This window comes from Myotis nattereri (genome assembly GCF_964212035.1).
Source record: "Myotis nattereri genome assembly, chromosome: 9".
Classification (NCBI taxonomy): domain Eukaryota; kingdom Metazoa; phylum Chordata; class Mammalia; order Chiroptera; family Vespertilionidae; genus Myotis; species Myotis nattereri.
Genome location: NC_138084.1, coordinates 56126343 through 56149717, shown reverse-complemented (window position 1 = coordinate 56149717; position 23375 = coordinate 56126343). Strand labels below are relative to the sequence as shown.

At 40.9% G+C, this 23375-nt stretch overlaps 1 protein-coding gene across 1 annotated transcript in view; it reads left to right on the top strand.

The window, feature by feature from the left end:
- The window catches only part of GRM5 (glutamate metabotropic receptor 5), a 417272-nt gene that overhangs the window by 195448 nt on the left and 198449 nt on the right, over positions 1-23375 (top strand). The gene's annotated exons all lie outside the window — the stretch shown is intronic.

The following is a 23375-nucleotide window of genomic DNA, read 5'->3' as shown; positions in this document are numbered from 1 at the left end:
GGCAAGTAGTGGAAGGTAAAACTGGATCAGTATAGTGGGGCTGGATTATACAGGACTTTGAAGTCCACATAGAGCTTAACCTTGATGAATTAGAAAACAAAACATCTTCGAAGGTTATTCAGGAAGATGGTATGCTACTCTGAAAGCACTGGGTCCCTGAGACAAGATCCAGTATTAGAATAAGCAAGGGGGAGAGAGTTTGCTTGTATATTGTAACCAGCAATTCATTTAGTAAACATTTATGGTAGATACTATACTAGAAGCACACTGAACAAAAATACTTTAGGTGTCATCCCAGTTGTTAAACAGTTTATTGCCTACTGTTAAGTAGGAAAATGTCAGTTATGCTAAGTGAAATAAGCTAGTCAGAAAAAGGTAAATATCACATGATCGCACTCATTTGTGGAATCTAATGAACAACATAAATAAACTTATGAACAAAAACAGATCCAGAGACAGAGAAGCATTGATCAGACCGTCAAACCTCAGAGGGAAGGTAGGGGAGGGTGGGGGTAAGGGAGAGAAATCAACCAAAGGATTGTATGCATGCATATCCTTTTTGGTGACAGAGCTGGGTAACTTTATCTCAAGCAGTAGTATCTGCTCACCAGTTTTCAGTTCAGCAAGGTAACTGGAAATGAAGTCTCATTTAATTAAGATTAATGCAATACCCATTTTTAAGACTAAAAAACAAATACAATTCTGTAGTATTTGAATATCTTCAAGGTCAAACTGTATACAATTCTTATATATAAAACTGAAAACAAAAAGGAAAAATTTGAAAAATGTTATTTATTTCTAATATTCTGTTTCTAGTCCCAGTGGTAAACCAAAATGAGAACATAATCTTTCAAATAATGAATTCAAGGAAGTTTCTCTTCAAACTTATCTCTCAAAATGAATTTGAATTTATTCTGAATTTAACTCTGTCCTTAAATTTTTTTTATTATTATTTTTTAATCCTCATCTGAGGACATTTTTCCATTGATGTTTTAGAGAGAGTGGAAGGGAGAGACAGAGAGAAACATCAATGTGAGAGAGACACATCAATTGGTTGCCTCCCACATGGGCCCCAATCAGGGCCCAGGATGAAGCCTGCAACCTAGGCACCTGCCAATGACTAGAATCAAACCTGATTCCCTTCAGTCCACAGTCCAATGCTCTGTCCATTGAGCCAAACCAGCTAGGGCTCTATTCTTAAATTTTATTAAATCTTGCCCTTGGACCAGGGATTGGTGGCACTAAGTACTTATCTACTTAGAGTTTTCCATTTTGGTCTCATTATCAGGACAAGATCTATCTTCTGCTTCTACCTTTTGAAGTGTTTTCTTCATTCCTGTCACCTTCCCCACTGTCACTGGCTTTGCCTCTAGACAGGATTCTGGATTGAGTACCTGCAAAGGAGGTACTCAATTCACAGTTGAGAGAAAGGTGACGTCATTATGAAATGAGGAAATAAGATAAATAAACATCTTTTTAAAACAGAATCCTTTGGGAGTCAAGTCAGTGGGCACCAGTTCTCCTCTATCCTACATAGAAAGATAGGTTGGGGTACCCATTGACACTGATGGGCCTTGGGTCAACTGGATATTATCAAACCCTTTTGGTTTACCCAGGAACCATCTCCTCTGGGCCTTGTAAAAATTCCATCCTCTCGAATGCCTCAGGCAGCACCAAACAAGGGCAGAAACTAACTAAATAAAAAAGCCAGGCTTGGGGGTGGTGTCTGGGGACCCTCCTCCCAGAGCTTGCCTACAGCAGCCCTTTGTCACTGATATCACTATTGACATGTGCTGTCACATCATCCTTGGTGTTTGGGAGAATATAGAGAGATACCAAAATTTGTCATCTGCTTGGAGATAAGGGGCCAGCAAAGAAAGGACCTTAAAAATGAAAAATACAGGATATTTTTAAAAATTCTTGCCCTTAAAAGTCCTCTTTTCAAGCAGCCACTTGAGAAGACAGTTGGGCAGTTTCTTATAAAACTAAACATACTCTTACCGTGTGATTCAACAATTGTGCTCCTTGGTATTTACCCAATGGAGTTGAAAACTTAGGTCCACACAAAACCCTGCACCTGGATGCTTACAATTGTTTAGTCCTGGTTGCCAAAACTTAGAAGCAGCCACGATGTCCTTCAGTAAGGGAATGAAGAAGTAACTTGTGGTAGAGCCACACCAGATACTGGGATATTATTCAGCACTAAAAAGAAATAAAATATTGCAACCAAAAGACATGGAGGGAACCTAAATGCATACTACTCAATGAAAGGAGCCAACCTGAAAAGCTACATCCCATATGATTCCAACTATATGACATTCTGAAAAAGGCATAAGTACAGAGAGGAAAAAAGATCGGTTATGTTAGTGGGAGGAGAGGAATAAATACTAGGTGGAGCACAGGGGAGTTTTAGGGCAATGAAACTGTTTTGTATGTCACTGTAATGGGGGATTCGTGTCATCATACATTGTCAAAACTCATTCACAGAGTAAACCCCAATGTAAATTGTGGATTTTAGTTTAAAATAATGCATTAATATTGGATCATCAACTCTAACAAATGTACCACACTAATGCAACATGTTAATAATAGGGGAAATGGGGAGAGAGTGATGAGGTATACTGGAACACTCTGTGTGTGTTTTTCTAAAATTTTCTATAAACCTTAACATGGTCCCCAAAGCTGTCATTTGCAACCAACCCTATAAAATATTCAAGAAGAAGCTGAATGTGACATATGTCAGATTGACGGAAGAACTTACTATAAAACAACCCCCAAAAATGTATAAGATGATCTATATATATAAAAGCCTAATATGCAAATTGTCTCCATGGGAGTTCGACCGGGACATGCACTGACCACCAGGAGGTGGTGCAGAATGAAGGAAGACACCGGCTGGCAGCTGGCAGTCGGCAGGCAGACGGGGAAGGGAGGCCTTGATCAGCAGCCAGAAGGCCCTGATTGGACCTGATAGCTGGCGAGGCCTAGGGACCCTACCGGTGCACAAAACTTGTGCACCGGGCCTCTAGTACAAAATAAAATGAGTAACATTCTTGAGTAAAAACAAAACAAAACAAAACAAAAAACCCAGGATATTTAGCAAGGTCAAGGTCCAAATGTACTGTTTAGACTCAGAATGCTTTGGATAGTTAGGGACTATCAAGAGATCTGAGTGTAGAGTGGCAAAATCAGGGATTTTGGGGTCCATTGACCTGGGTGTAAAATCAGGCTTTGCCACTTCTTGACAGTGTAACCTGGTATAAGTCACTTAACCACTCTGTGATACATTCATTTTTTATTGGCAATGTCTAATAATAGTTATACTATCGGGCAACAATGCAAGTAAATTGTCTAGTACAGAGCCAAGCATGTAGTTGGTCTTCAATAAGTGAGAGCCAGAATTATTGATCAGTGTTCTATAGTAAACTTTCTTCTTTTTCAATTGGCATATAGATACATGACTACTCTGGGATAGGTAGGCCTTCCCTTGTCCTAAAATCCAGAGGTTTTCAAAGTCTGGAACTTTTAAGTGTTTCCCAGATATTATTTTTGGGATTCTAGAAAATGCCTCTGATAGAACCTCTATGGGTTGATTCCTGGGTCAGGAATAAGCTCCTGAGACTGGAGTCCACTCTCAGCACTGCCACTGGTTCAACAAAGAGGCCAGTAATGATTCCTTCCCATAAAGGCAGCCTGGTGTGCAGGGCAAAGTCCATCACTTCTCTGAAGCCTTCACTTCCTCCTGCCTTTCAGGGTTCCAGTGGGGATTGAATGAGTGGGCACTGAGAAAGGCATAGAGATGTGCACGTTTCTACCAGAGATGTTTAATAATTGTTACTTCCTTCCCTCCTCTTGCGTTCCCGACTCCTGGGCTTCAGCCACAGAAGCTGTGAATGAAGGGGAAGATTTTGTAACTTTTAAGATGCCACCAGTCTATAACTCAATGATTGCTAAATGGCTACTTATAATGAAGGTGACCTTGTCGGAAATAACGGTTTGCTGCACAGAATGTCTGGCATGTCTCCCTGTCTGTTTGTAATCATTGCTATCAAGTCTCCGAATCATTTTTTCTTGTCCTGCCTGTTTTCCCTCTGGCCTTTCATTAACGTTATTCACTTGGCGATAGTTAATGTAAATCAAATTGCTTTCATTTGGCTTTCCACCAACCGTTGGTGCTAATTTATTTGTCTATGGTCCTGGATTTATAAATTCAGACCTAAGTAAAGGGGAGGCACACATTTAATCTCCTTTTGTAATTACTATATAAAAGAGAAATTGACTAGCATGCTTCTCACATTTGTGTTCATTTGACAAATCTGCAAACAGCCACCTTGTTCGTCACCCTTCAGTATCATTTCAATCTTTTCTTGAAACAGCTTTGATTTTTTCTTTTGATATTTGCCTAACTAATCAGTATGAGCTTCATTACCATTGGCCATGAACTGCAATTCCTTCCAGCATGTATAGCTAAATCAGTGTGTGTGGTCGACCATCTAGAACTAATTAGAAGTATCTGCTGTTTCTGGGGCTACAATCTGCCATTTTTGTTTAGTGATTAATTGTGCAAAATTGTTGTTAAGTTTCTGATATGATGCAATATGATTTTATTTGCCTCGAATCTCTTCCAGGCAGGCTGTTTGGTTCACTAATAATTTGGATGCTGGCAAAATGGCTCAAGGCCTAACCTGAGGCTTTATAGTCATATCCCTTTCACTGTCACTGAATTCCACAAGCCTACTCAGACTGTGAGAGCCCACAAAATTACAACATTAAAGAGACAAGTATCCGCAAAGAGTTGATGACCCAGAGTCATTTTGGAAAAGGCCTGGGCTCTGCCATTTTCAGTCATCCTGAGTGTATCCAGCAGTGGCGAGGGAGGTTGTTTGGCATGGGAGGTCAAGTGTGGGTGTCCCAAGTGTTTGACATTGAGATGGGGATAAATATTCAATGTATTCAACTTATCAGAATGTCATCTGCCCTCCACTCTCCCTTCCTCCGTAGAATCTTGTGCCATTAAAGCATGAAACATAATTGTGAGACCTATTGTTATACCCAAATTCTGTGCCAAATAGTGGCACGCTGGGTGATTATTTTCCTCCGCTTTGCACATTCACGGACCTATCAGATTCCCATGGGGAAGGTGGGAGGGTTCCTCACTGTTTTCCCTGAAATCCTTGGGTCTGATGTCACAGCCCATGCAGGAGCAGCTATGGAGTTTATATAAAAGTAAGGTTTAATGGGTGGCAATCTTATTGGAAGGAGAGCCTAGGAAACATTTCTTGAAGCAATATTTGCACAGCAAGCTTCCTGTTTTTATATTTGTCTTTTCGAGGCTTAAAAATCAGGTAATAATACAAGTAAATTGTCAAAGAAAGATGTTTCTGATGTTTATCACAGCATTACTCACAATAGCAAAGATATGGAAACAACCCAAGTGTCTGTTAACAGGTGGGTAAATTAAGAGGATATATGTACACACACACACACACACACACACACACACACATATTATTCAGCCATGAGGAAGAAAGAAATCCTGCTATTTGTGACAACATAGATGGACTTTAAGAGCATTAATCTAAGTGAGATAAGCCAGACAGAGAAAGACTAATACTGTACCACCTCATTTTTAAGTGGAATCTAAAAAAGTGGAACTCATAGAAATAGTAGAATGGTGATCACTAGAGAGTGGGGAAAATGGGAAGATATTGGTCAAAGGGTATAAACTTTTAGTTCAAAGATAGATATGTACAGCATTGTGATTATAGTTGACAATACTGTATTGTATACTTCAAAATTGCTAAGAAACTAGATCTTAAATGTTCCAAGCACAAAAATGAAATGATAATTATGTGATTTGATAGTGGTGTTACCTCATGTTAGGGTGCTAATAATCATAATTGCAATATGTAAGTGTATCAAACAACACCTTGTATACCTTAAATTTGCACAATGTTAAATATATATATATATATATATATATATATATATATATATATCAATTATGTCTCCATTTTTTAAAATGAGGTAAAAAAATAAAGGTTAATGGAATATGTGGTAGAGCCAGGGACTCTCCAATCCTCGTCCTGCATGCTCCTTTTACATCGAGGGAAGCTGGCAAACCTCCTCCTCACCTTTCTTCTGCTTTATCCTAATTGGAGGAAGGTTTTGTTTGTTGTGTTTTTTTATTTTTATTTTTTTATGACAGAGCTTCCAAATCTCTGTGGAAGCAGGTTTCAAATTTCAGTGTGCATAAAAATTTCCAGATGGGCTTGTTAAAGGTGCATTCCTCACACTTGCCCATTCTCAATGAGAAAGATTGACAAGAAGATAAGAATACGCCTTTTCCAGACTCCCAAGGAGATGCTAAGAGAGGTGTTCCACAGAAGTCACATTTGGAAAGGTTTTCTCAGTATAACACTGCTCCTCCTCAGAGCTTCTCCAGAGAAAGGAGACAGTAGATTGATGAGGAGTCACTACAAAAGATATTAAACTCCCCATTTCAAAGTATGAACTGCCCTTTGATTAACTGGAAAATTGGAGAAGTTAGTATTATGGGAAGATCACTGGATGGGAAGTTAGAATCCTTGATTCTATATTTGGCTCTACTTACTCGAGTTGTTTTCTCCAGCCATTAAATTTTCTAACTCCTTTAGTTTCCTCTTCTGGGAAATAAGAATTTTAATAGTATTCTTTCTGCTTATCTCACCAAATTCTTGTGAGGAGCAAATGAGATAATGGTGATAAAAGTGCTTTACAAAGTATTATGCAAATGTAAATAATTATCATTATACCTTGTCTAGAATTAGAAATGATCAGAGATTGAACTCCATGATTGCCTAGATCTTCCGCAGCTCTAATCCCTGTTATTAGGAAAGGGGTTACACAAATGCCATTCAGCACCATGCTTTACAGCTATTTAAGCATCTATAAATATCTCTGGGCAGCCTAACCTTCCTTCCATTTCACCATGGCCGAGCCTGTTAATCAGAGATGGTAGTGGGGATGGTTTTGATGATATTCTTTTACCAGAGCAGTCATCTCGCTTACTGGGCCACTTCGTTGTTTTTAATCTGTTTGTGTTTATACCAGATGTGTGTTTTCCTCTGTACTTGTCTCAATTTCTCTGGCTTGATTTTCCTCACAGCTGGATCTATTTTCTCCATGAAACCTTCTCTTAACCCTCCCACCCAGACACACCACCAAAGTTTGAGGCACTATCCCCTCCCGTGTATTTATTACTAGAGCACTGTCTCACCAGAACATCAGTTCTTCAAGGACATAAATCATGTCTCCATCATGGCCTGTTCCCTGCTTACGGGCATGGCTCATTGCAGGCACTTGGTGAAGAGTGAATGCATGAATGTAAGAGTAAACGAATGAGAGAGCACCATCTATAGGTTCAAGTCCATCTAGTTCTTTGGATATTTCCTGGCAGACACATATCATCGGTGGATGCTAAAATTAGTATGTTAAAGTGATGAGAAATAGGATATTTTTCATATTCTGAAAGTATCTATGTACAATGTACTTAGCTATTTCAAAGGGGAAAATAGTAACCTGATATTGGAGAGACCTGACGAAAATACCCTAACCAAGTGATCAAAATGAACATCATTGGTAATGGGGCATATCAGTATCATGTGCCTCTGGTTAGGATACTCTGAGAGGGCTCAAAATAACATCTGTAGTATTCTTACCAAAAATACATGATCTAAGTTTAATAAGGAAGGAACACAGACAAACCCCAATGGAGCGATATTCTACAAAATCACTGGCCAGTAATCTTCAAAAGTGACACAGCCACTCTGTAAATGACTTTTGGGGAAAACTGGACAGGTATATATGAAAAAAAAAGACTAGACCACTTTCTTACACAGTATACAAGAATAAACTCAAAATGGATTAAAAACTTAAATGCAAGACCTGAAACTATGAAGAAAATACAAGCGGTAAACTTTGAATTTTTAAAGATCTATTTTCACCAGATAAAGCTTCCCAACTTTTTTTTTCATTCTAGTTTGTCCATTTTTATATGCATCTCTCAAAAATCTTGTAACTATGATTTCCAGTTTTATCACTGTAACATTTTTAACCCTGACAACAAAATCTGTGTCTGGGAATAAGGAGCCATACTTTATGGGTATTTGCTATTCTCTCTGAAGACATGAAATATTTTCGTTATACCTGGATTAAAACTCTCTGTTCCTTTAATGGTCACCTTCTTTTATCCTGAATTCCATAATCAACTTATTGAGATAGATTAATGGTCTAGAATTTAGTTTGATCGATCCAATGCATTTATTTCTTAGATATAGAAACTGATTTGGGGAAAACTGGACAGATACATATGAAAAAAATGCCAGACCACCTTCTTACATGGTACATAAGAATAAACTCAAAATGGACCAAAGACTTGATTGCAAGACCTGAAACTATGAAGAAAACATAGGCAGTAAACTTTGTCATTGCTCTTACTAATTTTTTTTAATATATGTATCTCCTCAACAAGGGAGACAAAATGAAAAATAAACAATTGGAACTACATCAAACTAAAAAGTTTTTGCACAGTAAAGGAAACGATTAACAAAACAAACAAACAAAAATAACCTATCAATTGGGAGAGGATATTCACCAATGATTCATCTGATAAGAGGTTAATATCTATAAATAATTCACATCAAGAAAACAAACAATCCAATTTAAAAAATGGGTAGAGGAACTGAATAGACACTTCTCCAAAGAGGACATACTGATGGCCAATAGACATATGAAAAGACATTCAATGTCACTAACCATCAGAGAAATAAAAATTAAAACCATAAGATAACACGTCATACCTGGCAGACTGGCTATTATCACTAAATCAATAAACAGCAAATGTTGGTGAGGATGTGAGAAAACGGAACCCTTGTGCACTGTTGGCGAGTTTTCAAATTGGTGCAGCCACTATGGAAAATAGTATAGAGCTTCCTCAAAAAAATGAAAATAGAACTACTTTATGACCCAGCAATTCCATTTCTGGGTATTTAATCCAAAGAAATGAAAATCACTAATTAAAAAAGATATATGTACCCCTGTGTTCATTGCAGTGTTACTTATAATAGCCAAGATATGAACACAACCCAAGTGCCCATTAATACTAGTAGGTAAAGGCCTGGGAGGAGGGGGGACAGAAGGGGCCTGAGCATAGGGGGGTAAAGGGGGAGAAATGGGGGACATCTGTAATACTATCAACTATATATATATTATATTAAAGGTTATTGGATAAAGAATAGTTGATACATATATACAATGGAATATTAGCCATAAGAAGAATGAAATATTACCATTTGTGACAATGTGGTTGGACCTAGAGGGCATTATGCTAAGTGAAATAAGTCAGACAGAGGACAAATATCATATGATTTTACCTATATGTTGGATCTAAAGAACAGAATAAATAAACAAACAAAACAAAAACAGACTCATAGTTACAGAGAACATTTTAACAGTCTCCAGTGGAGAAGGGTTTGGGGGAATGGGTGAAACAGATGAAGGGAATAAGAAGTACAGATTGGTAGTTACAAAATAGTCATGGGGATGTAAAGTACATTATAGGGAATATAGTCAATAATATATATAAAAGGCTAATATGCTAAGTGTCCTTCCCTCCATCCGGGTAATGATGTCACATAGCAACACCCGGCTTCCTCTCCCTAGCAGCTAGCCTCCTTGCAGTTTCTTCAGCCCAGGAACACGACTTGCTTTATAGCCAGGTGGAAACATTTCACACTGTAACCAGATGTCCGTGAAGCATTTTCCCATGCCTCATCTCTTTTGATCCTCACAGAAGTCCTGAAGTAGGTAGATAGGAGATTTGGTGGAATCCTAATTTCTTTTCATTATCCAGAAAATGGAGATTTAGAAAGCTTAGAAATTTGATCTAACTGAAAAGAAGGAAGAAATGGTGGACCTTAAAAATGACTTCAGGTTTTCTCACTGCACATAATATAGTCAAATACTGCTGTAGTGAAATATTTTACCTTTTGTTCTCCCTGCATGATCTACAATAATAATGTGCTTTGTGTTGATATTTACTGCTGTGTTGCTGACATTACCTGAAAGAGAAGTCGGGGTGCTTCACTGGGCTAGAAAAAGTTTAGCTACATCAGAAAGCAGGTCTAATTAAGCAAGTTTATTCTATATCTATAAAAGGCTAAGTTGACTTGTGCATGCATGATACATATAAAGCTCTCCCTGGTGCCAATCACACATGTGTGTTTCCATCTGTCATTGTTGATTGTGAATTTGGTTGACACCTCTATTATATAGAAAGGGCAAATAGCGATATTAAAATGTTTCTTCTAATTAATTTTCTTTCCATGTGCACGAATTCATACACCAGGCCACTAATATTGTAATAAGTTTGTATGGTGCCAGGTGGGTATTGGAATTATCAGGGGACCACTAGGTAAGTTATATAAATGTCTAACTATTGTGCTATACACCTGAAACTAATATAAAATAATATTGTAATGGAAAGAAAGACAGGTTTAGAGACTTAGTGACAAGAATGCATAGCTGCACCATGGGAGCATTGGGACGGGGGCCAGAGGCTTTCAGTACTCTTGCTAAACTGTGCCGCCTCATTCTCAGTATATTGATGTTACATAATTTTGCATCCCTGTTGAAATGGCTACTGATACTATGAAAGCAGCACTCTAATTTGTCATAAAGTTTTGTATTGCTTAACAATAGAGAATCAGCAAAGTATAGTTTCCCTATTCATTCCTGTCCTGCCGAGCAACATGCCTGAGTGGGCTAGCTGTAGGCACCATGAAAAATGCTAACAAGATAGAACCCTGACCTGTTCATACTCACATATGTGTCAGAAAGTTGGAAAGAAAAACAGGGAACATCAACTTCCCTACATAATAACAGAGTTTTCTTGGTTGATGAAATAGCCTTGTTAGAAAGCGGGCCTCCAGCATCCAGCCGCTGGCACCAGCCTGTGCTGTCTTTGAGTGAGGTGTCCTGTACACCTGGCTTCTTGCAAGAGGTACTGAGCAAAAGAGAGAAAGTAAACCTCCAGGGCCATGACACCTTATCTTTCTTTACCTGCTTAAGGTTGGGTACGCATAAAATCGGTTTGTACATGAAAATAAGAAGACACTGGAAAAGTTAGTCTATGAGTCCACACCTAACAAAAAAAAATTCATATTATTACTGAGGATGCACAGATTTCAGAAAAGTTGTTTTTATTTTTTCTGTGCCCCTGAGGTTGGCCTTATTGCTCATAGAACGTTAGAACTAGAAGAATCTTTAGAAATTGTGGTGTTCAGTGCCTTTGATTGAGGCTAAGAGAGTAAACAGATTTTTCTAAGGACAAATAGAGTAACCGCAATTGATTGTCTAAATCAGGACAACTTTGAGAGTGCTCAAGAGTGTTGTTATTCTGGGAGAACAGGCATAAAGGGAAATATCACAGAAAAACTAGGCCATCTGGTTCCCCTGGACATACAAATAATAGTTAATAATCGTGTCTTTTGAATTTGGTTATCAAACCATTTGACAAGTGCACCCCCTTCATGCCTGTGAGGGAGACCTGGCTGCATGTGAGCCCTGGGCGTTAGCAGTATGAGAACGGTATTCGTTGTCACCTGGACAGTCTGTCAGTTTTATGACTTTGCAGAGTTGAGAGTAGGGTGAAGAGGTGATGAACTGTTTTCTAGTTACAAACTGGTGGGAGGGCAGAAGCCCATGGAGACTGGTGTCCATGCAAGCGAGTAACTATAGCTCAATGTTCTCCTGCACATACAGGAGCTGTCTACATGCCCAGGTGAGGGAGCAGCAGACACATTTCAGACTCTGCTTACATGTCAAAGGGAAGGAGGCCCCAGTCTACTTTCAGGTTCTCCTTGGCTCGGGGTCCAGGGAACGAAGCTTATCCCAGGCGAGGCTCTTAGTACACACTGCTGTGTGGAGATAAAGTGGCGGACATGAATAGAGACAGGTGAGAAGTGACATGAAACAAAACAGAAGCTTTACTACAAAACCAAACTACCAACGTAATGGGCATGGAAAATGTTTATCCTGAGAACTCATTTCATGTCATTTTTCGGCAACATGGAATACTGGCCAAACTACATTTTTTTAGACTGTTTACTGACCACAAAGTGCCTGGGAAGCTGAGAGATTTCATTTCACTGTTAAAGTAACAGTTATCTTTGGGCAAATGAATAAAAAGCCCACGAGACAGGGGTGAGAATGTGGTGAGTATCAACGTTAAAAAAAACCCTAAAAACTAAATTTAATATATTTCTCAGAGTTATATAATGAAATTATTTCATTTAGAGTGAATAACGCATATTATAAAAGCAGTGCTAGTTTAAAATAGGTTTGCTTTGAATATGCATATAAAATGTAGGATCTCAGTAATATGAGACCAGTTTATGAGCAGTTTTTACAATTTATTTTAACATTACTATCTAAATATTCATTTAGTCAACCTACAGTCCATCTATGATGTTTCTCCTTTGGTCACCCGGCTCAGTCAAGTGGATACCAAACACTGTTGATTTCAAAACTGAAATCCATTTCCAGTTTTATATATATATCAATATATTATATCAATAATGGACTCTAAAAATGCAAAATTGGCTGCCTTTATTTAGCACCTCCTGTACCAGGTATTGTATTATATAGACAAATAACACAAAAAAATTTTAATTTTCTAACATCTGTGACAGAAGAATTTATCTAAATATTCTCAAATTAAAAACAGGTTCAATGTTGATGATGTGCCACACCTGGAGCCTTGTATATCACAAAGGAAATTGTAAAATAGAAGCTTGGGTCAACTGATGCTATAAACTCATGTTTCTTAAATGTCAGTTATGATTATATCATATAGCAGAAATATTTTTTTCATATCCATGCACTACCTATATTATTTCTTTATTGTTTCTGAGTAAAAACACTTCCAGACTGAAATAAGTTTATTTTCGAAGGCAAATTTGCTTTAAATCTGTAAAATGGAAGAACAGAGAATTTTAATAAATACTGGTTAACCATAAAAACACAACTATTGAAATAAAAACATACATCAGTACGTGCCTGAGTTCATCTCGTATATTCCCAGTGGCCCTCACAGCATTCGTTGGTAAACAGGGCTCACCCACCTTCTCACGACTGCAGAGGGAGCAGGCAGCAGGAGACACCACTGACGGGATGCACAGGGGGTGTACAGGAAGTGCTGGAAATAGCAGTGAGTGAGGCTCCTCTGGGCCCTGCCCTGCTGAAATGGTTAAGGTCCAGTTGCCTGTCGAAAAAAAACTACAGACGTTAACAAGTGTCTTGTGTAGTTCAAAAGAGAGCCCAGAGGGTGCCACAGAAGCAAACAACCAGCAAGCTTAGTCAATTTAAGGAATCAGAAATAATATATGCAAACCCTAGTTGAGGACCCTGCATGTAGGAGAAAAGAAAAAACAAAGGAATGTGCAGGAGAGCTCTAAGGTAAGGGTGGGGTTGGTCACAGGCACTCTTCTCCCCTCACTATCGCTACATTTTATTCTCTTGGAAACCAATTGCCTTCTCTAAAGCTTATTGATTCCCTGGAGCTCCCCCAGAACCATACACATTTGCAAGATTAAAATCCACTCAGGTCCCTGAGAAGTTTCTCTGCCATTATGTAATACAGACAAGCAGACGGAACATCTGCGGTCCTGTGGGGTCAACTCCCGGAAATCTTAATATCTAACCACAAAAGCTTTTCTATTTCCAGCTTTTCAATTTGCACTTGTTAATGTGTCTAAAACTATCATAGCATAAATGGCAACATTGTTCATTTTCTCTGAAAAGTGAAAACCTCACCGTCAGAAATTTGCTGGGCTCTGAAAGTCTGGCATATCAAGACAATTCTAGCTCCCAAGATGCTTAAACTGCAAACAGAGAGGATTCAGAAAACCTGTGTTCCAGCCCTCACAATGCATGGTTTGAAGAAGATATTTTTTTTTTTGTACTGAATTTCAACATGTATATTTAGGCTGGGAAAAATCATTCCTCATCTCAAAATAAATACACAAATTAGAGGAAGGGAGAGAGAGAGGGCGAGAAACATCAGTCGGCTGCCTCCATATGCACCTCAACCAGGGATGGATAGAACCCTCCACATGGGTATGTGTCCTAACCTGGAATCCAGCTGGTGACCTTTCAGTGCACAGAACAATGCTAAAGCCACTGGCCAGGGCTCAGAGTGTATATTTTTGTCAGGCTTTCCAGAACCTTCATGAACAGATGGGAGAATAATTTTTATGTTTTATTCAATGGCAGACTTTAATTTATAGCTGTTATGTTTAAGATATTATTCTCAGTGCTGGGGATGCACAGTTAAGCAGCATGTGGTTCCCACCTTCAAAAAGCTTAGAATATAATAAGGAAAATAATGTATAAACACCCAGAGAAATGACATACTATATGCAAATTATTGATTGATCCTATAGAAACTTTTAAGTTTTCTATAGTATCCTATTAAAACTTTTTAAAGTTTTAATCTGCCCTTATGTCTATTATTGCTAAATAGTTGTATTGAGCTATTCCTATGAAATCTATTTGGCAGGACTGAGAAGTTATCTATCTAATCTAATAAAAGAAAAACATGCAAATTGACCGCACCTCTGCTATGCCCAAGCCATGCCCACCAGCCAATAGGAGCGACTATATGCAAATTAACCCAACCAAGATGGTGGCCAGCAGCCACGAAGGTGGAGCAAGCAGGAGGCTTTGTTGCCCCGGCAATGGAGGAAGCCAAGCTTCCAGCCTGCCCTGGCTGGCTGTGACCTCTGCTCAAGGCAACAAAGTTTCAATTATAGAAGATAAATAAATCCCAGATACCTGCTTCCAGCCAGCCTCCACTGGGAGCTTGGGTAGCTGGGGTCCGTGGCCAGCCTGCAAACAGCCATCAGCCCCTCACCCAGGATGGCCACACCCTCATGGGGTGAGGGTACCCGCTGGGGGGCTTGACCAGCCTGCAAACAGCTATCAGCCCCTCACCCAGGCTGGCCAGGCACCTCAGCGGGGACCCCACACCGTAAAGGGGGTGTGGGCAGTCTGAAAACGGCCCTCAGCCCCTCACCCAGGCTGGCCAGGCACCCCAGGAGGACCTCCCACCTTGATCTGGGACACCCTACAGGGCAAACTGCCAGCCCCCACCCATGCACCAGGCCTCTGTCCTATATAATAAATAAAAGGGTAATATGCAAATAGACCCTAACAGCAGAAAGACTGGGGATGACTGGTCACTATGACACACACTGACCACAAGGGGGCAGACGCTCAATGCAGGAGCTGTCCCCTGGTAGTCAGTGCGCTCCCACAGGGGGAGCTCTGCTCAGCCACAAGCCAGGGTGATGGCTACCAGTACAGTGGTGGTGGTGGGAGCCTCTCCCACCTCAGCAGTGCTAAGGATGTTCGACTGCAGCTTAGGCCTGCTCCCCACTGGCAAGCGGACATCCCCTGAGGGCTCCCGGGCTGCCAGAGGGATGTCTGACTGCCATCTTAGGCCCAATTCCCCAGGGAGCGGGCCTAAGCCAGCAGGTAGTCATCCCCCGAGGGGGTCCCAAACTGTGAGAGGGCACAGGCCGGGCTGAGGGACCCCCCGAGAGCACAAATTTTTGTGCGCTGGGCCTCTAGTCCTATCTAACAATAGACAAACATGGTAATTAACCGTACCTCCGACAAGCTTCCCATTGGCTAATCAGGGCGATATGCAAATTAACTGCCAACCAAGATGATGGTTGGCAGCCAGGCAGCTGAAGCGAATAGGAGGCTTGCTTGCTCCAGTGATGGAAGAAGCCAAGGTTCCCCGCCTGCTGCTGCCGGCCTCTGAGCTGCATTCTAAGCAACTATGTTGCAATTATAGAAGCTAAACAAGCTCCAGGAACCTGCTTTCAGCCAGCCGGCCTCGGAGTTGGAGCTGAAACAATGTTTCAATTATAGAACCCAAACAAACCCAGATCAGCAGCCGAGGTCTCAGAGCTGGAGCCGAGCCTCAGAGCTAAAGACAGCTCTCAGTTCCAGTGACAGCCATCGAAGGTAAATAAATCCCAGAAAAAAAAAAAAGAATAAAAGGATAGGTTGGGAGCTTCAGTCACCCGCCAGCCTGAAAACGGCCCTTAGCCCCTCACCCAGACTGGCCAGGCACCCCAGTGGGGGCCCCCCACCCTGAAGAGGGTGTGACCAGCTACAAACAGCCATCATCCCCTCATCCAGGCTGGCCAGGCACCCAAGCGGGACCACCACCCTGATCTGGGACACCCTTCAGGGCAAACTAGCCGGCCCCCACCCATGCACCAGGCCTCTATCCTATATAGTAAAAGGGCAATATGCAAACTGACCCTAACAGCAGAAAGACTGGGAATGACTGGTCACTATGACACACACTAACCACCAGGGGGCAGATGCTCAATGCAGGAGCTGCCCTCTGGTGGTCAGAGCGCACTCACATGGGAGGAGCTCTGCTCATCCACAAGCCAGGCTGATGGCTGCCAGTACAGCGGTGGTGGTGGGAGTCTCTCCTGCCTCCTCAGCAGCGCTAAGGATGTCCGACTGCAGTTTAGGCCTGCTCCCCGCTGGCAACTGGGCATCCCCCGAGGGCTGCCGGGCTGCCAGAAGGATGTCTGATTGCCATCTTAGGCCCAATCCCCCGGGGAGAGGGCCTAAGCCAGCAGATGGTCATCCCCCAAGGGGTCCCAGACTGTGAGAGGTCACAGACCGGGCTGAGGGACCTTCCCCCCCTCCCCCTCCCCGGAGTGCACAAATTTTTGTGCACCGGGCCTCTAGTATATTTATAAAAGGCTAACATGCTAAGTGTCCCTCCCTCTGTCTGACCAGTGACTATGATGTGCACTGACCACCATGGGGCAGATGCTCAAGACAGGAGCTGCTGAGCTGCAGTGACTTGGCAGTGGTGGTTCTCGGGTGATACACCCCAAAACCAGAAAGGAGGGAGCCTGATTTCTCATGAGGCCACACTATTCCACCTTCAGCTATGGGTTATGTTATTGCTGGGGCATTGTTGGCCTGAATCTGGTTTACTGCACACTTGCATTTGCGTTCCACACCCTGTACGACATCCACTTTGCAGAGTGCCCTCTTGCACTCCAGGACTCCTCGAGGGATGTCAGAGAGCCAGTTTCAGCATGAACTCCGCAGGCCAGGCCGAGGGATCCCACCTGCCGGAGGGACCCCTGCTCACTTCGCAGAGGCCCTTCAAGCCCTAGCTCCACCCCAGGTGTGGCTGGCTGGGGAAGGACCATGGGAGGTTGGCTCCAGGTTGTGTCTGGCTCATCTCACCCACCCACCACCTTCTAATTAATTTGCTTTCAATGTACACGAGTCCGTGCACTGGGGCACTAGTACTAAAAGTGTTAAGGAAATTCAGGGGGAAAAGAAAATGCCCTTAAGTAATCACAGCTTTAAAAGGATCTTTAACAAAGATCTTAATTTAAGGCATCTGCTGATGCCACTCAGTGTGGAAAACTATAGCCAGGACAGACCTTCCAGGGTCTCTAGGGCAGAGTGAGTTCTATCTGCTTAGACACAGAGACACAGGCAGGGACAGTGAAGGGGATGAAATGAGACTTTGTTTTCCGAGGCCCACACAGTTTGCATGGGGAGGATTCCTGTCGGCCCTTAATCAAAGGTCCTTTCATCTTTCACTCTCTGAATAATTTCCCTTTAAATAATAGTCTCAACAGCAGGAAAAGGAATTTTGGTGTCAGACATTTCTTAAATTTACAAATCTGTTCTCTGAATTTGAGTTTCTGCATCTAAAAACTAAGGTGATTTTATTTACATTGACAGGTTATTATAAAAATAAAACACGGTGACATTGACAAAGTGCTTAGAACCCAGCACAGCATTCAGTACATAGTAGACGTTCAGTAAATGTCAGTTATTTCCCCAGAGCCAATGTCGGGGATTATATTGTATTTTGAAAATGTTGTTGATTTCTTGTTTTTATGTATTTATTATACCTATTCATAACACTACACTCTATTTGATCCCATTATACATAGGATTATTGCTTCATTCATTCAAAAAACATTGTTTGATGTGTTTGTGAGCTAGCCACTGGATTAGATTCTTGGAATTTAGAGATTTTTTGTTTAATTTTTTTAAAATCTCTATTATTTAAAGTATTACAGATGTCCCCTTTTATCCTCATTGATGCCACCCCCCTTATCCTTCTATTTCCATCCCTTCCTTAGGCCTTCACCCCTTCATTGTCTGTGTCCATGGGTTATGCATATGTGAATATAAGTTTTTTGGTTCATCTCTTCCCTCCCCCCGCCTTCCCTCTGAGAATCCTCAGTCTGTTGCATGCTTCCATGACTCTGAATCTATTTGGTTTTTTTCATTAGATTCCACATATAAGTGAGATATGTGATACTTGTCTTTCTCTGACTGATTTATTTCACTTAACATAATACTCTCTAGAGTCCTGCCTTCAGGGATCTTGCAATGAAACATGAGACATACATTTCAACAAGCGGTTTTAATGCAAAAGGGAAGGGAGTGATGGAGACATGTCCAGTGTGTGGGCTCAGAGGAGGGAGTGCTCCCATTTGTAAGCAGGCATGTTTCAAAGCGGAAAAGGATGAATAATTATTGTCTCAGCGAAGAAAGACCTGGAGTGTGATCCAAGAGAACCTGGATACATCTTACTTTTGGTCTAATTTTTATGAGGTGTTGCTAATGATGGGGGCCTTAATTTGATGGTCCTAGGTCAGCTTAGACTGTAGCTGGGACACAATTGTTCATTTTATCATCTACAGTGGTCAGCAAACTCCTTAGTCAACAGAGCCAAATTCAACAGTACAACGATTGAAATTTCTTTTGAGAGCCAAATTTTTTAAACTTAAACTATATAGGTAGGTACATTGTTATTAACTTAATTAGGGTACTCCTAAGGCTTAGGAAGAGCCACACTCAAGGGGCCAAAAAGCCGCATGTGGCTCGCAAGCCGCAGTTTGCCGACCACGGGTAGAAGAAATAAATTCAGACAGCTGTAGAGTTAGTCTGCAAATTTATATACTTTTTTAAGTGCTCAGGTTATCTAGGATGATCAAAAAGGATGCTGTGATTGTTTCAATGAACTACTCTTAAGGAAATCTGACCCTGCTTACTACTTTTGTATTGATCATTCAGTTGATTTCAGGAAACTTAGGTCAGGTGGCTGTTCCCTGCCAGGCACTGGGGATAGAGAGCGAACAAGACAAATAGTCTCATCATTGATGTCACTCCCAGTCTCAAAGGGAGCTAGGAGGGCAAATGGAAATATTCCCATGATGGTGTAACTTTGTAAGCAATATTGAGTCTCCTTCATTAAATATTTTTTGCATATTTTAGCCTGATATTGGACTATACAGACTGATATAGACCACCAGAGGTCCACTGGGCTGTGCCAGGTGTTTATGGAAATCTTCCTGGAGAAGGGAGCCCCTGAGATGTATCAAAATAAACAAACAAAAAAGAAACAGACTCATAGACTGACAGTTGACAGGGTCCCCTGTCAGGTGAAGGGTTGAGGGGGCTGGGTGAAAAAGGTTAAGGGATTAAGAAGTAGAGATTGGCAGCTATAGAATAGTCAGAGAGACTTAAATTACAGCCTAGCAAATATAGTCAATAATATTATCATAATTTTGTATGGTGCCAGATGGATACTTGAAATATCAGGGGGGCCACTCTGTAAAGTACATGATTGTCTAATCACTATGCTCTAAGACTATTACAGAATAGCACTGAATGTAAACTGTAGTTGAATTTATTTTTTAAGAATCACAGGTGGTTTGCCAGGCAATGTGAATCTTCCAAACAGGAGAAAATAACTGAGCAATGTCACAGGGCCATAAAACAACACGGTGCTTCTGGGAAATAGCAAACAGTTCAGTCCAGCATTGCTAGAGCATCACATACAAGGGAGAAGCAGCAGGTGATGAGGTAGGAGAAGTAGGCAGAAGGGAAGTCATAAAAACCTTGTATATATGCCTAAGTGTGCAGACAAAGGACTTTATCAGCTTTCTGGAGTTATTAAAAGAAATAGCAATTTTTCTGGATAATAGAAATTTCTGTTGTCAGCAGTGCATTGATAAATATATTTTTAATTCATGGCAATTTCTATCTGGAATTATTATCTTTATGTGTTTGTTATTATCTACCCATTCCCCAAATAAGTATTCATAGATTCCCTGCCATGCCCAATCACTATCATAGCATCTGAGAGTAAAGCAGTCAGGAAAATGTATGCAATCCTCCCTTCATGAAATATACTGTCTAGAGGAGATAAATATCAAGCAGCTAACTATGAAATAACACTTAGGGGAGATTCTATGAAGAGGTTTTGGGTAATGGGAAGCCACTAACTTCAGGGCCCAATGTGAGCAGACGGCCAAGGAAGGTCTCCTGAGAAAAGGTCAGTTCAGAGGAGACCTGAAGAATGAATATGATTTCAGTAGGTGAGGATGAGGTGGGAGAGAAGACACCTTCTGACTTGAAGGAATGGCATGTGCTTAGGCCCTGTGGTGGATTAGTAATTCACGCTCTCATGGAACCGGGGAGCAACCAGTAGAACTGAGCAGACAAGAAAATGATCAGAGATGGATTGGGAGAGATGGGTATTGTCAGTACGTGCATGGCCTCAGAGATTGTATTAAGGATTTGTACTGTCTCCTAGGAGTGTTTAGGTCAGGATTTGCATTTTGAAAAGCTCAGTCTGGCTGCCAAGTGCACAAAGAGTTAGAACAGATGCTGGAAGATCAAACATAAGGTTGGAATAAAAAGGGCTCTGATGTTGGCCAAGACGGGGGTCTGGCTGCAGTGACAAAGAGTATTGGAGACACAGAGCACAGGTTAACACTGCAGCTTAGAACCTCAGAGACATGGGTGCTCTACACGGAAAGATTTTTTGTTATTTTAGTTGCTTGATTTTTCAGATGTTTCCTACATATTTTTTTTTAAAAAAAATTCATGTAGCTCAGTGACCTCTTCAACAGTAAAAACCATTTGATTGGAGAGACAAGCAAGGAAAAAGCAAGAAATAACAGGAACTCTCATTCATTGCTGATGGGAATGAAAAATGGGCTAGCCCCTTTAGAAGACAGTTTGACAGTTTCTTACAAAACTAAACATACCCTACAAAACAGTAATTATGCCCCTTGTATGTACTTGACTGAATAGAAAACAGGTCCATACAAAATCTTGTACGCAAATATTTATAGCCGCTTTATTCATAATTGCCCAAACTTGGAAGCAACCAAGATGTCCTGCAGTAGATGAATAGATAAACAAGCTGCGATACATCCAGACAATAGAATATTATTTAGTGCTGAAAAGAAGTGAGCGATAAACCATGAAAAGACATGGCGGTACCTTGAAAGCATATGGCTAAGTGAAAGAAGACAATCTGAAAAGGGTGCATAATATATGATTCCAACTCATGATGTTCTAGAAAAGGCAGACTGTGGAAACAGTACCAAAAAATCACTGGCTGCCAGGGCTTCGGGGGAGAGTGAAAGGGCAGAGCGCGGGAGATGTGTAAGGCAGGGAAATTATTCTGTACAATACTCTAATGGTGGATACATGTCATCATTTGTCAGACCCATTGAACGTATAATGCAAAGGGTGAAGTTTCGCGTAAACTATGCACTTTAGTTAATAGTAACGTATCAATATTGGTTCCCCAATGATAACAAATGTATTACATGAATGGAATATTAGGGGAAACTGAGGGCAGGGTGAGGGGGTATATGGGCACTTCGTGCTTTCTGATACATCTTTCTGTAAATACTGAAACTGCTCTAAAAATTAGCCCATCAATTTAAAAAATACAAAAATCATGGCATGGCCATGAACTACTTGAAAACCCAAACTAAACAGACCATTTCGTCACACAGCAAACAATGGAATATAGTTTCGCTTTTTGCCCAGGGAGCTTCCTTATCTTAGCACAGAGAGACGGATGATGCCAGTACTTCCCAGACAAATGTGAGAGATTTAGAAAGTAGAAGCAGCTGCACCAAAAATTATGCATGTTGTGGTCTCTGAAAAATACAAAAACTATCATGAAGTGATTCCTCTCACTTTTGGGTTTTCCCTCTGCTCAACACTTAAAGGTGTGTCCAAAGGATAGCCACAACAAGGGCCCTGGGGCAGGGTGGAGTAGTGTCAGAAAGCTTAGCATATTCCCCAAGAAACTACAAATTTTTGGAGGCAGATGTTACATCACGTCATCAGGGCCTCTCTGTGGTGATACCAACTCAAATCATCACCGTTTAACAGGAGAAGTGGATTAATATTTTTCTGCTGTTCCACACCTCCTCCCCCAAAGGCCCAAACCAGAGGAAGGTACAAATTTAATGTCAAGTAAGGTTACAAGGCTAACTGTTCAGGTGTTAATTGTTAGTGATTCTCAGCCATGCCATGTGATCTTGACTAAATGTGGACCAAGAGAATATTCAGTTGATGTTTTCTTCTCATTGCTCTGCTAATTAATTTAGAAATGTGAATTGACCCAATACTCGGTGACAGGCCTTGTGTTCAGCTTGCGATAATTAGGTATCACTAGTCATTCAGTCACACCTTACATCCCCAGTCTGTTTTCCTGGGAAGAAATTAGGAAGCAATGAGGTCTGTCTTCATAAAAGCGAACAGTCTTTCAAATTTGCATCCAGTATTGTGAAGAACAAAAGCTGTCTTTTTCTTTGTCAATTTCCTTTCACATATTTGATGATCTTGGTATAATAGGATGTTCTTGTCTATATTAACCTCAGAAGAATAAGAATTTTTTTACAAAGAGAGACTTCAGAGAAAGATGCTTTGCACTCATTTCCAATACACGGTCAATGCCTGGATGCCAGTCACACACTGTCAATTGCTTAGTTGGCACAGTAAGTGTGGATGTGCATGTGTAACAAAGTGATTCTGGAGAAGTTTATTCTTATTTAGAATAATGCTACTATTTATCTTAAAAATTTAACTATGTATGACTAATACCACTTATGATGAAAGCTACTGCTACCAATAGTAATTTTAAACTGTATTTTTGTAGTTGCTGTTAAGCATGAAACATGTTTGTTTGAATTAAGAAAAGACGCCCCACTTTTGTTGAACAGTTCCTACTTCTATATTCCTCCATTAATAAAATCAAGAAGCCCTAGCCAGTTTGGCTCAGTGGAGAGAGCGTTGGCCTTTTGACCAAAGGATCCCAGGTTCAATTCTCGTCAAGGGCACATACCTCGGTTGCAGGCTCCTCCTCAGCCCGGGCTCTGGTCGGGGCCGCATGCAGGAGGCAACCAATCGATGTGTTTCTCTCACATCGGTATTTCTTTGTCTTT